This window comes from Balaenoptera acutorostrata, chromosome 20 (genome assembly GCF_949987535.1).
Source record: "Balaenoptera acutorostrata chromosome 20, mBalAcu1.1, whole genome shotgun sequence".
Classification (NCBI taxonomy): Eukaryota; Metazoa; Chordata; class Mammalia; order Artiodactyla; family Balaenopteridae; genus Balaenoptera; species Balaenoptera acutorostrata.
Window position 1 is genome coordinate 21,061,570 of NC_080083.1, and position 12,223 is coordinate 21,073,792.

The following is a 12,223-nucleotide window of genomic DNA, read 5'->3' on the forward strand; positions in this document are numbered from 1 at the left end:
TGAGCTGTCCAGTGGATCTGTGATAGCAACTTCAGTTTGATAATGTAAAAGGCATGTCTGCATCAAATGTATGAACCCACACTTAGAGTTTTCTGTCGTTTATCATCTTATTATTTCAGGATGTGAGAAAGTACAAGGGGGGTCTTGAATGGTGGGCCAACTTCTATATGGGCCTAAGAGGCTAAGCTAATGATCTAGAGGAGCACTGTATATTAAAAATATAATTCAAGCCACATACATATATTAAATTTTCTAGTAGCCACATGAAGAAGTAAAAAGAATGTGAAATTAGTTTTATTTAATCCAATATATCCAAAATATTCTGTTAAATTTCAATATGTAATCAATATTTAAGTATTATTAATGAAATATTTTACATTTTGGGGGTTCCTGTAGAAATGTATTTTGAAATCTGGGTGTATCTAATAGCACATCTCAATTTGGACTGGCCGTATTTCAAGTACTCACTAGCCATATGTGACTAACAGCTACCATAAAGGACAGCGCTGGTTTAAAGAGAAAGGTATCAGGACTTCCCTGGTGGTCCAGTGGTTAAGACTCCACGCTCCCAATGCAGGGGACATGGGTTCGATCCCTGGTCGAGGAACTAAAATCCCGCATGCTGCACGACACAGCCAAAAAAATAAAGAGAAAGGTATCCAGGTGGAAAAATACAACATGCTCAGGAGGTAGTGAGCAGCCCAGTTTAACTGGAGCAGAGTGTTTATTCCTGACAACAGTGGGAGTTATCACTGAAAAGGTAGGTTACAAACCGTTGTGGAGGGCCTTGAATGCCATGCTGTAAGGGGTCGGAACTTTCACTAAGTTAAGAGTTGAGTACCTTGAGGTTGTTGAGTCCTTTACTGTAACACAGTTAAAGGATGAGCTTAAAGAACGCCAGGCATATAAACCCCCAGTGCGTTTTTAGGAGGACCCAAAAGCTCTCAAAATCTCCCAATGCTCTGTATCCCAGAGCATGAGTGATGGGTCCCTGATCAAAATCAAGTGAATCCTTGTTGTATCTGAGATTGATGTAGATAACTACACTGGTTGTTGAATCCTCCTTGTTCCTCCATGCCTTAGAGAGCTCCTTTGTACCTCTTAGAGCTGTGGGAAATAGGTTTTGGCATTAGACTGCGAGTACCACCAATGTTTCCAAATTGTAAGAAGTGGTCCCAGGGATTTCTTCCTGTCACTTGTTCTCTTTTTAGAGACCACCCCCCCCCCCAATTCAGCCAACATTTACAGGCATACTTCAAAGATATTGCAGGTTCCATTCCAGACCACCACAATAAAGTGAATATCACAATAAAGCAAGCCACACAAATTTTTTGGTTTCCCAGTGCATAAAAAACTTATGTTTACACTATACTGTTGTCTATTAAGTGTGTAATAGCATTATGTCTTGAAAAAAGTACATACCTTAATTTAAAAATTCTTGTATAGAAAATGCTAACCATCATCTGAGCCTTCAGTGATCATAGTAGTAACGTCAAAGATCACTGATCATAGATGACCATAACAAATAATAGGGGAAAAGTTTGAAATATTGTGAAAATTATAAAAATGTGACAGAGACATGAAGTGAACAAATGCTGTTGGAAAAATGGCACCAATAGACTAGCTCAATGCAGAGTTGCCACAAACCTTCAGTTTGTAAAAACAAATGTAGCACTATGAAGTACAATAAAATGAGGTATGCCTGTGTGTTCGAATTATTGTAAATACTACAAAGGCATGAGGTATGCCTACGTGTTAGAATTATTGTAAATACTACAAAAAGTAATTATTGTCAATACTACGTCTCACCCAATTGAATACAGTTCCCCTAACTTGGAGGAAAAAAAAAAATGCTGATCTCATAACTAGCCTTCATATGTTCATTTGTCCAGTGCCTTACAATTTACAAAATGCTTTCACATAGATCTCATTTAATGATGGAAGTAATGACTACTTTTTACACACCAGGGAACAAAATAAGACGCTATGGAATTAAAATTGCAGGGAAAAGAGTATAACTTAGACCTAACACTTTTAATGTAACACTCACTAGATTAGTATGGAGTAATGGAAAGAACAAGGGAATTGGCATGAGAAAAGACAGGTTCAAGTTCCCACTCTATTTTTTTTTAATTTTAATGAAGTATAATTGATTTACAATATTGTGTTAATTTCTGCTGTACAGCAAAGTAATTCAGTTATATATATTCTTTTTCATATTATTTTCCATTATGGTTTATCACAGGATATTTAATATAGTTCCCCCTACTCTACTTTTTAATGTATAGTGATCTTGGGCAAGTCGCCTCTCTGAAACTTAAGTTTGCTCTACTATAAAATGTTGATGATACCCCACAGGCTGTAGTGAGAGTCTAGTAATACATGCATGTGAAAGGAGTTTATAAACTGAAGTTTATAAATAAAGCAATAAAAGTGTTTCTACTAGTAGAATCTGGTCTAACTCTGCCCCATGCTACTACTAACTTGCTAGCTTGATCTTAGGCTAATAATTTAATGTCCCTTAATTCCCTCTTTAAAATGAGGGAATTAGAGCAGATGATTTTTCTTTTTTTTTTTTGAGATTTCTTTTAACTCCAAATACTTAATTTTGCCATGAGACAAGTGGCGTCTCACCTTTTAAAGATTTTAAAAGTCATTCAGTTGACTATCTGGAGACAGAGATGGCCAAAGTATTGTTACTTTTACTTGCAAGATTTGCCCAGGAGAGTCCCAGCTGTCTTGGTGTAATTAGGAATGGTGTCCCCTTTCACTTTCAACACTGTTCCTTTTTGGAGATACAGATATAGGTATATACTCACCTACCTAAAAGTTTGATATGAGGAAAAACCACTTTCTAATGAATGGAAGGTCTTAATGGAAATAGTATGTTTCCTGTTAATGATGCACCCATTGGCTAGCTACTTGGCTGGATGATGTGTTGGGGGATTTGAGTAAATACATATGTAGGTAGGAACTGTGGCTAGATAGATGACCTTAGGTTGGTTTTTGTTTGTTTTTTTTTGCTGTGTTGGGTCTTCGTTGCTGCACGCGGGCTTCTCACTGCTGTGGCTTCTCTTGTTGCGGAGCATGGGCTCTCAGCGAGCGGGCTCTAGAGCACAGGCTCAGTAGTTGTGGAGCACGGGCTTAGTTGCTCCACAGCATGTGGGATCTACCTGGACCAGGGCTCGAACCCGTGTTCCCTGCATTGGCAGGCAGATTCTTTTTTTTTTTTTTTTTCACTGTATTTTATTTTTACCAGAGATAAATAGACTGACACCAAGCATTGTACATGAATGACCACAACAAAAGCAACAATGATTGCAATTACCAAACATGAAACACACTCATACTATGTCATAATATTGACATTCAGTCCAGTAATCCTCCACTGTAACAGCTCCTTTACTTTGGCAGGCAGATTCTTAACCTCTGCACCACCACGGAAGTCCCCCCTTAGGTTGCTTTTTAATACTGAGAGTCTAGTAGCCTGTATGATACCAGAAATTTAGATGCTTTAAATTTGAACAGGAAAAAAAAATTCCTGTAACCCTGTGTTCTATTTTCTATCTACATTTCCTCTCTCAGCGACCTCACCCATTCCCATGGGTTTAAATATCACCCATACTGCAGCAAATGAATGGACCTAGAGATTATCATACTAAGTGAAGTAAGTCAGAGAAAGACAAATATCATATTATCATACTAAGTGAAGTAAGTCAGATAGACAAATATCATATGATATCGCTTATATGTGGAATCTTAAAAAATAATACAAATGAACTTATTTACAAAACAAATACAGTCACAGATGTAGAAAACAAACTTATGGTTACGGGGGGGTTGGAAGCGGGGTGGGGGAGGGATAAATTGGGAGATTGGGATTGACATAGACACACTACTATATATAAAGTAGATAACTAATAAGTTATCTAACTGTATAGCACAGGGAACTCTACTCAATACTCTGCAATGACCTATATGGGAAAAGAATCTAAAAAAGAGTGGATAGATGTATATGTATAAATGATTCACTTTGCTGTACAGCAGAAACTAACACAACATTGTGAATCAACTATACTCCAATAAGGGACTTCCCTGGTGATCTAGTGGGTAAGACTTCACGCTCCCAATGCAGGGGGCCTGGGTTCGATCCCTGGTCAGCGAACTAGATCCTGCATGCATGCCGCAAGTAGGAGTCCGCATGCCTCAATGAAGACCCCATGTGCCGCAACTAAGACACAGTGCAGCATAAATAATAAATATTTTAAAAACTATACTCCAATAAAAATTTTTTTAAATAAAATAAATATCACCCAGAACGAAGTATACAGAGTGAAGTAAGTCAGAAAGAGAAAAATAAATATATATTAATGCATATATATGGCATCTAGAAAAATGGTACAGATGAACCTATTTGCAAGGCAGGAAAAGAGACGTAGACATAGAGAACGGACTTGTGGACACGGGGGGAAGGGGAGGGTGGGACAAATTGAGAGAGTAGCATTGACATATATACACTACCATGTGTAAAATAGATAGCTAGTGGGAAGATGTGTGTGTGTAAAGCACAGGGAGATCAGCTCAGTGCTCTGTGATGACCTAGAGGGGTGGGATGGGGAGAGGGGAGGGAGGCTCAACAGGGAGGGGATATATGTATACATATAGCTGATTCTCTGTTCTACAGTAGAAACTAAGACAACATTTTAAAGCAATTATACTCCAATTAAAAAACAAAACTTATGGTTACCAATGGGGGCGGGGGGAGGGATAAATTAGGAAATTGGGATTGACATATACACACTACTATATATATAAAATAGATAACTAATAAGGGCCTACTGTATAGCACAGGGAACTCTATTCTGTAATGGCCTATACGGGAAAAGAATCTAAAAAAGAGTGGATAGGGCTTCCCTGGTGGCGCAGTGGTTGAGAATCTGCCTGCCAATGCAGGGGACACGGGTTCAAGCCCGGGTCTGGGAAGATCCCACATGCCGTGGAGCAACTGGGCCCGTGAGCCACAATTACTGAGCCTGCGTGTCTGGAGCCTGTGCTCCACGACAAGAGAGGCTGCGATAGTGAGAGGCCCGCGCACTGCAATGAAGAGTGGCCCCCGCTTGCCACAACTAGAGAAAGCCCTCGCACAGAAACGAAGACCCAATACAGCCATAAAAATAAATAAAAATAAATTTTTTTTAAAGTGGATATACGTATAATATATGTATGACTCGTTCACTTTGCTATACAGCAGAAACTAACACAACATTTTAAATCAACTATATTCCAATAAAAATTAAAAAAAAAAAATCAGGTAGGACCTTGATCAGAAGTCTAGAGTCGGATTTCTCCCACTCACTAGCTATGTGGTATCTACCTAGTCAGTTTACTCCTCCAGCCTTCTCTGGGTATTGTGTTGTCTGGGTATTCCCTAAGAACCCTCTCACCTCTATCACTGTGATATTGTGATTTATAATAAATATATATTTTGGCCTTTGTCCCCGTTTCTGGCACAGAGCTCCTAAAACCCTTGGAATTTACTAAGTGATTAGAGAGAAGAGTGATAATGGCATCATTTGTTATTCAAAACAAGCCCCTTTCAACCACACCTGAGTTTATGTTAATGAGGTGACTTTCGGAAAGCCCCTAAGAATGGGTGCTGTTTACGTGGGGAACCACCCACTGATTAGAGGGTTAGAACTTTCAGTCTCACCCCCAGACCTCCAGGGAGGGGAGGGAACTGGAGACTGAGTTCAATCACCAATGGACCATGATTTAATGGATCATGCCTATGTGATGAAGCCTCTATCAAAACCAAAAAGGATGGCATTAGAGAGCTTCCAGGCTGGGGAACACAGGGAGGTGCTTGGAGCATGGTGTGCCCAGAGGGCATGGAAGCTCGGCACCCCTTCCCACATACCTTGCCCTATGCATCTCTTCTGTCTGTTCCTGAGTTATATCCTTTCATGATAAACCAGGAATCCAGTAAGTAAATTGTTTTCCTGAGTTCTGTCAGCTGCTCTAGCAAATTAATCGAAACCTGAGGACAGGGTGGTAGGAAATTCTGATCTAAAGTCAGAAGCGCAGGTAACAACCTGGATTTGTGGCTGGCATCCGAAGTGGTGGGAGGGGGCAGTCTCATTGGACTGAGCACTTAACCGATGGGGTCTGACACTAGCTCCAGGTAGATAGCGTCAGAATTGAATTAAATGGCAGGACACCCAGCTGGTGTCACAGAATTGCTTGATGTTTGGAAAACCCATATATCTGGTGTCAGAGTTTAGTAATATTCAGAGAGTATTGTGTATAATGTAAACGGAAACAATACAGTTTTTTCCTTTACAATCACCAAGACCGAGACAGGAGCTGAAGGCAGGAGAGGGAAACCATAGTGGGCTGCTGGTCGGAAGGCTTCAGTAGGAAGTGGAACCTCCCAGAAAAGGAGAGAAGAGGGCTTGGGGCTCTCCTGGTATAAAGGAAATGGCACGAGGAACAAGAGAGGAAGTGTTCAACCCAGTCTTCAACCTCTGCTGCACACCAGAGCTGGAAAACCAGCGGTCATCAGTGCTACCTATTGACCGGCCCTCAGTCCCGTGGAGGACACAAAACTTAAGTTTAAGGACACAAAACTTAAGTTTGCTTCCCAAATAGGCTCTCTTGGTAAAATTAATTTTCCCTTTGAAAATTATTAATTTACCTCCTAAAAAACATGACCACCAGGACTTCACACTAGAAAACCCAACCAAAAGTTCAAGGAGGATGGTAGTAACTTTGAGTCTCCCTCACTCTGTGAGGGTCACTCTGTATCTGTGACCTCAACCCTGCCCCAGAAGCCCCGTCTCTGTGCCATGGATTAACTACTCCCAAAGGCACACCTGACTCCTCTCAGCTGTCCTACTTCAACCTGGCAGCTGCAGCACAAAGATGTTCAAAGGAGAGGCAAAAAAAAAAAAAAAAAAACAACCCTCTGGTTAAACCAACCTCCAGGGACTTCCATAGTGGTTCACTGGTTAGGACTCCACCCTTCCACTGCAGGGGGCATGGGTTTGATCCCTGGTCGGGGAACTAAGATCCCCCATGCCGCACAGCACAGCCAAAAAAAAAAAAAAAAGCCAACCTCCATAGGCTTTATTGAGAATGAAGAGCCATGGGCTGATGTGAATTATTACATCTTCCTACAGCTGTTCCCTTTTAAATATTTATCCTGGCAAACACCACCACTGTTTCTTACAACTTATTTTAATTGTGTGACTATTAAGCAAACCAAACCGTAAAATCAGCTCTCAGTGCTGAAATTTATGTGATTCATAGACCAAAGCTTATTAAAAAGAAATCCACCGAGTGCAAACTAGCCTCATGAGTGCCCCACACCATCTCTAGGCAGGTGTGAAGCCTTTTCACTATTACTGCCTGTGGCTTCCAAGCTTCCACAGTGTGTAGCGTAAAAAAAGAACAGAATCTACCCATTTCCCTGTGATTTTTTTTTTCTTCTTAACAATCCTGATGAGTGAAAACCGGATGTCAGGGATGCTACAGTCCTAAAGGGGGTGGCAGAAGCTCTGAGAGACTCTCAAACAGGATCGGTGCCCTGGAAGATTTAGGATCAAGGTCTGAGGGAAGGACTTAATCATGGGACTTCGAAGAGCCAGGAGGTATCCTGCATATTTGCTACCAAGGTCCTTCTTGATTTGGACCATGGAACTGCTTTGAGACTCCAGTAGAAGCCCTCCCTCCAAAAATGCACTTACACACAAATATTTATATAAAATTTCAGGGGGTTCAAGGACACCCCTGAGCCTATCCACAGATCTCCTAGGGGTCCATGAGCCTTCAGTTATTACTACTTTCACTGTTACCACTCAAGCTGCCCTCATTTCTCCCCTTTTTACAGTAGCCAACTAACTCATCTCCCACTCTCTCTACACAGCAGGCAGAGTGACAGCAATCCTGTTAAAACCTAATCAGATCATGTTACTTCTCTGCTCAGTATAACCCACTAGCTTCCCATTTCACCTGCAATAAAACCCAACATCTTTACAGTGGTTTACAAGACATGATCTATCTCCAGATCCCCTGCTGAGCTCATCTCCAGTTCTTCTCAGCCTTAACTCCTGCTGCTCTGGACACACCCATCTCCGTGTGATCCCTCAACAGGACACACACCTGCTGCTCTGTCCTGTGCGGCCTTTTCTTGCTGCTCCCTCTCCACCTGGCTCTCTCCTTCATTCCTTCAAGTGTATTCAACTGTCACTTTGTCAGCGAGGCCTTCCTGACCACTGTATTGAAAACTGCAACCCCCATTCTGCCCTCCCTGACACCTCCCGTCCGCCTCTTCTTTTTCTCCATAACACCCATCATCATTTCACATAGTATGCATTTTCCTTACTGCTTATTATTTCTCCCATGCTAACCTGTTAGCTGCAGGAGGGCAGGGATTTCCGTCTGTTTTGCCTCATTGCTGTACTCCAGTTCCTGGAATAGTGTCTAACCCAGAGTAGGCACTCAATAAACACTTGACTGATTGATGACTAGCTTAAACTCTGCAGTGCCATGAATGTATCCAGGCTGCGAGCAGGCGGGAATGTACATTTACTGAAATACCTCCAAGTGACAAGCGGTTTGCAAGTTAATATATGTCATCTCATTTAATTGTCACACACAATCCTAAGGGGTATTTTTATCCCCATTTCACCATGAAAACTGAGCCCCAGCAACATTAAGAAAATAAAGAGAGGTTACACAGCCAGTGGTGGAACATAATTCAAACCTAAGTCTGTGTGACTCCAAAGCCCTGCTATTCCCACCACACATCACCTCCTTCCTCTTGGTGGCAGTTCCCACTTCCCTAAGGAAATGCAACTGCCAGCTTTCACACCTCCTTCCACTTTACAGCTGGGGTCTGAGTCAAAGATCATTAGGGGTTCCTTGGAGCTCTAATCAAGCAAAACACTTAGAGCCTGAGTCTTTTTGCACATTTACATCCAACATTGTCAAAGATACAATGTAATGAACATCCTTCTGAGGGAAGTTTATTACTTTTAGAGAGTCATTCATTCATTCATTCCATTCACTCATAGGTTTCATTCATGTATTCATAAATACTTGCCTAGTGCCTACTATGCACCCGCTACTGTTCTAGGCACTGAGGATAAAAAGATGCACGAGGCACAGATGTCACCCTTCACAAACAGGTTTGACGCCTCAGGTGGTGCTGTCCAACAGAAGTATAACACGGGCCATTTGCAGTTGTATATTCTCCTGTCACCACATTTTGAAAAAAGTAAACAGTTAAAATTTATTTGAATAATATATTTTTATTGAACCCAACATAGCCAAAATATCACTTCAACATGCAATCAACATAAAAATATTATTAAAGAGATATCTTACAGTCTTTTTTTGTTTGATAACATCTTCAAAATCAGTTTGTACTTTACACTTACAGCACATCTTAATTTGGATTTTTTTTTTAAATTGAAGTGTAGTTGATTTACAACGTTGTGTTAGTTTTAGGTGTACAGCAAAGTGATTCAGTTATACATGAGCATATATTCTTTTTTTCATGTTCTTTTCCATTATAGGTTATTACGAGATATTGAATATAGTTCCCTGTGCTATACAGTAGGTCCTTCTTGCTTATCTATTTTATATATAGTAGTGTGTATATGTTAACCCCAAACTCCTAATTTATCCCTCCCCCCAGCACATCTCAATTTGGACTAGCCACATTTCAAGAGCTCAATAGCCACATGTGGCTAAATGACAGCAACTGACAGCACAGGGCTGGGGAAAAAGACAGATGCAGTCAAGGGGACTTTCAAAACACCATAGTAAATGCAGTGACAGAGATTATGTTCAGGATCACTCAACCGAGGGAGTTCGGATTTGAGCCTCCAGTGACCTTCCAACCCCAGACCTGTTCATGCTGCTGCACATAAAAGACTTTGCCCACTTCAAACAGTGGCCTGATTGCTGGCCTCGACCAACCAAACTTAATATATCCAAAATAAAATTCATCCTCTTACCTCAAATACCTCCTCCCGCTTCCTCATTTTCTATTTCAGCTGATGGCACCATTATCTACCTGTTCACTCAAGTCATCTTCATTACATCTTCAGACAAAAGATTACTTTCTCTAGAAGATAATTTAAAATCTAAATCCTGGGACTTCTCTGGTGGCGCAGTGGTTAAGAATCCGCCTGCCATTGCAGGGGACACGGGTTCGAGCCCTGGTCCGGGAAGATCCCACATGCCACAGAGCAACTAAGCCCATGCGCCACAATACTGAGCCTGGGCACCTAAAGCCCGTGCTCTGCAACGAGAAGCCACCGCAATGAGAAGCCTGCGCACCGCAACGAAGAGTAGCCCCCGCTCGCCGCAACTAGAGAAAGCCCAGCAACAAAGACCCAAAGCAGCCAAAAATAAATAAATAAATAAATTTAGGGGCTTCCCTGGTGGCGCAGTGGTTGAGAATCTGCCTGCCAATGCAGGGGACACAGGTTCGATCTGGGAGGATCCCGCATGCCGCGGAGCAACTGGGCCCGTGAGCCACAATTACTGAGCCTGCGTGTCTGGAGCCTGTGCTCCGCAACAAGAGAGGCCGCGATAGTGAGAGGCCCGCGCACCGCGATGAAGAGTGGCCCCCACTTGCCGCAACTAGAGGAAGCCCTCGCGCAGAAACGAGGACCCAACACAGCCAAAAATAAATAAATAAATAAATAAATTTATAAAATAAACTTATAAAAAATCTAAATGCTTATCCAAAAATGCACCTTCCTCTCCACCCCAACTAACCGAGCTTGTTCAGGCCACTTTCATCTCTCACATGGGTCATCACAAGAACCTTTTTCTTCCCCAGTTTTATTGAGATATAATTGACATACAGCACTGTGTACGTTTAAGGTGTACGGCATAATGGTTTGATATAGATACAATAATAAGCAAAAAAGAAAAAATTTCCTTAAAACTATGAACCTCTTCACGAATTTGCATGTCATCCTTGTGCAGGAGAGCCATGCTAATCTCTGTATGGGTCCATTTTAGTTAAAGTTCTGCCCAAGCCAGCACTGAAAACCTTTTAATTGGTTCCCTTACTATTTCATAAGGCCCTTCAAGGCTCTCAGTCCCTTACATAACAAAGCCCATGATCTTTTTCACATACCACAGAATTCCCTCCAGGGTGTGAGCTTCGCTTCTCTAACAATGCCCAGCTGTTTACCTTTCCTAGACCCTGAACAGGTTCTCTCACCTCCTCTGAGCCTGCTATTCTTTTGTACTTTGGTTGGTTGGTTGGTTTTTTTGGCCAGGCCCCAAGGCTTGGGGGATCTTAATCAGGGACTGAACCGGCCCCACCACTGAAAGCGCCCAGTCCTAACCACTGGATCGCCAGGTGTAAAATCAGCCATCCTAATCTCTCAGAAAGTTGACCTGAGGTTTAAAAGAAATATACTTTAAACAATACACAATCAAGGGTTTTCTGTACCCATTACTCCTTTATATATCCATCTAGTGCCCCTTTCCAATTAAATAACATTTATTGAATACTTACTATGTGCTAGGCACTTTGAGGGACACAAGACAATGGAAATACAGAAAAATAGATTGAATAGCGCGCGACCTTTGCCTTCCCCAAGCTCATCACAATATAGTTTCTCAACCAGTACCTTTAATGACTAGATAATCTCTACAGTTAAGAGCAAATCACGGGGGCACTTCCCTGGTGGCGCAGTGGTTAAGAATCCGCCTGCCAATGCAGGGGATACGGGTTCAAGCCCTGGTCCGGGAAGATCCCACATGCCGGGGAGCAACTAAGCCTGTGCACCACAACTACTGAGCCTGCGCTCTAGAGCCTGTGAGCCACAACTGAGCCCACGTGCCACAACTACTGAAGCCCACGCCCCTAGAACCCATGCTCCGCAACAAGAGAAGCCACCGCAATGAGAAGCCCGAGCACGGCAACTAAGAGTAGCCCCCACTCACCGCAACTAGAGAACGCCCACGTGCAGCAACAACCCAACACGGCCAAAAATAATAATTTTTTTAAAAAGAGCAAATCAGGGGGTCCCCGGCGTTCCTTCAGGCGCCGCCTCATCCCAGCATCTGGGCTTTCTCCTGATGGGTAAACACCCCCGCCACGCCCCAATACAGAGTCCTGGGCCTCTCCCGGGGAACCTGGCCACCGCCCACGTGGCAGGCGCAGGGCGGGGACTTGAGGCGCCGCTGGGGC

At 42.4% G+C, this 12,223-nt stretch overlaps 1 long non-coding RNA gene and 1 other non-coding gene across 2 annotated transcripts; both read right to left on the bottom strand.

Moving 5' to 3' along the window:
• Window positions 1–8,952: 8,952 nt before the first annotated feature.
• On the bottom strand, window positions 8,953–12,215 carry LOC103016289 (uncharacterized). The gene is made up of 3 exons (XR_451743.2): window positions 11,977–12,215; window positions 10,023–10,132; window positions 8,953–9,255 (listed from the first exon to the last, which is right to left on the bottom strand). It is a non-coding gene; the product is annotated as an uncharacterized LOC103016289 (long non-coding RNA).
• LOC114238860 (U6 spliceosomal RNA) lies at window positions 10,960–11,063 on the bottom strand. Its single transcript, XR_003624121.1, has one exon. It is a non-coding gene; the product is annotated as a U6 spliceosomal RNA (small nuclear RNA).
• Window positions 12,216–12,223: the final 8 nt, after the last annotated feature.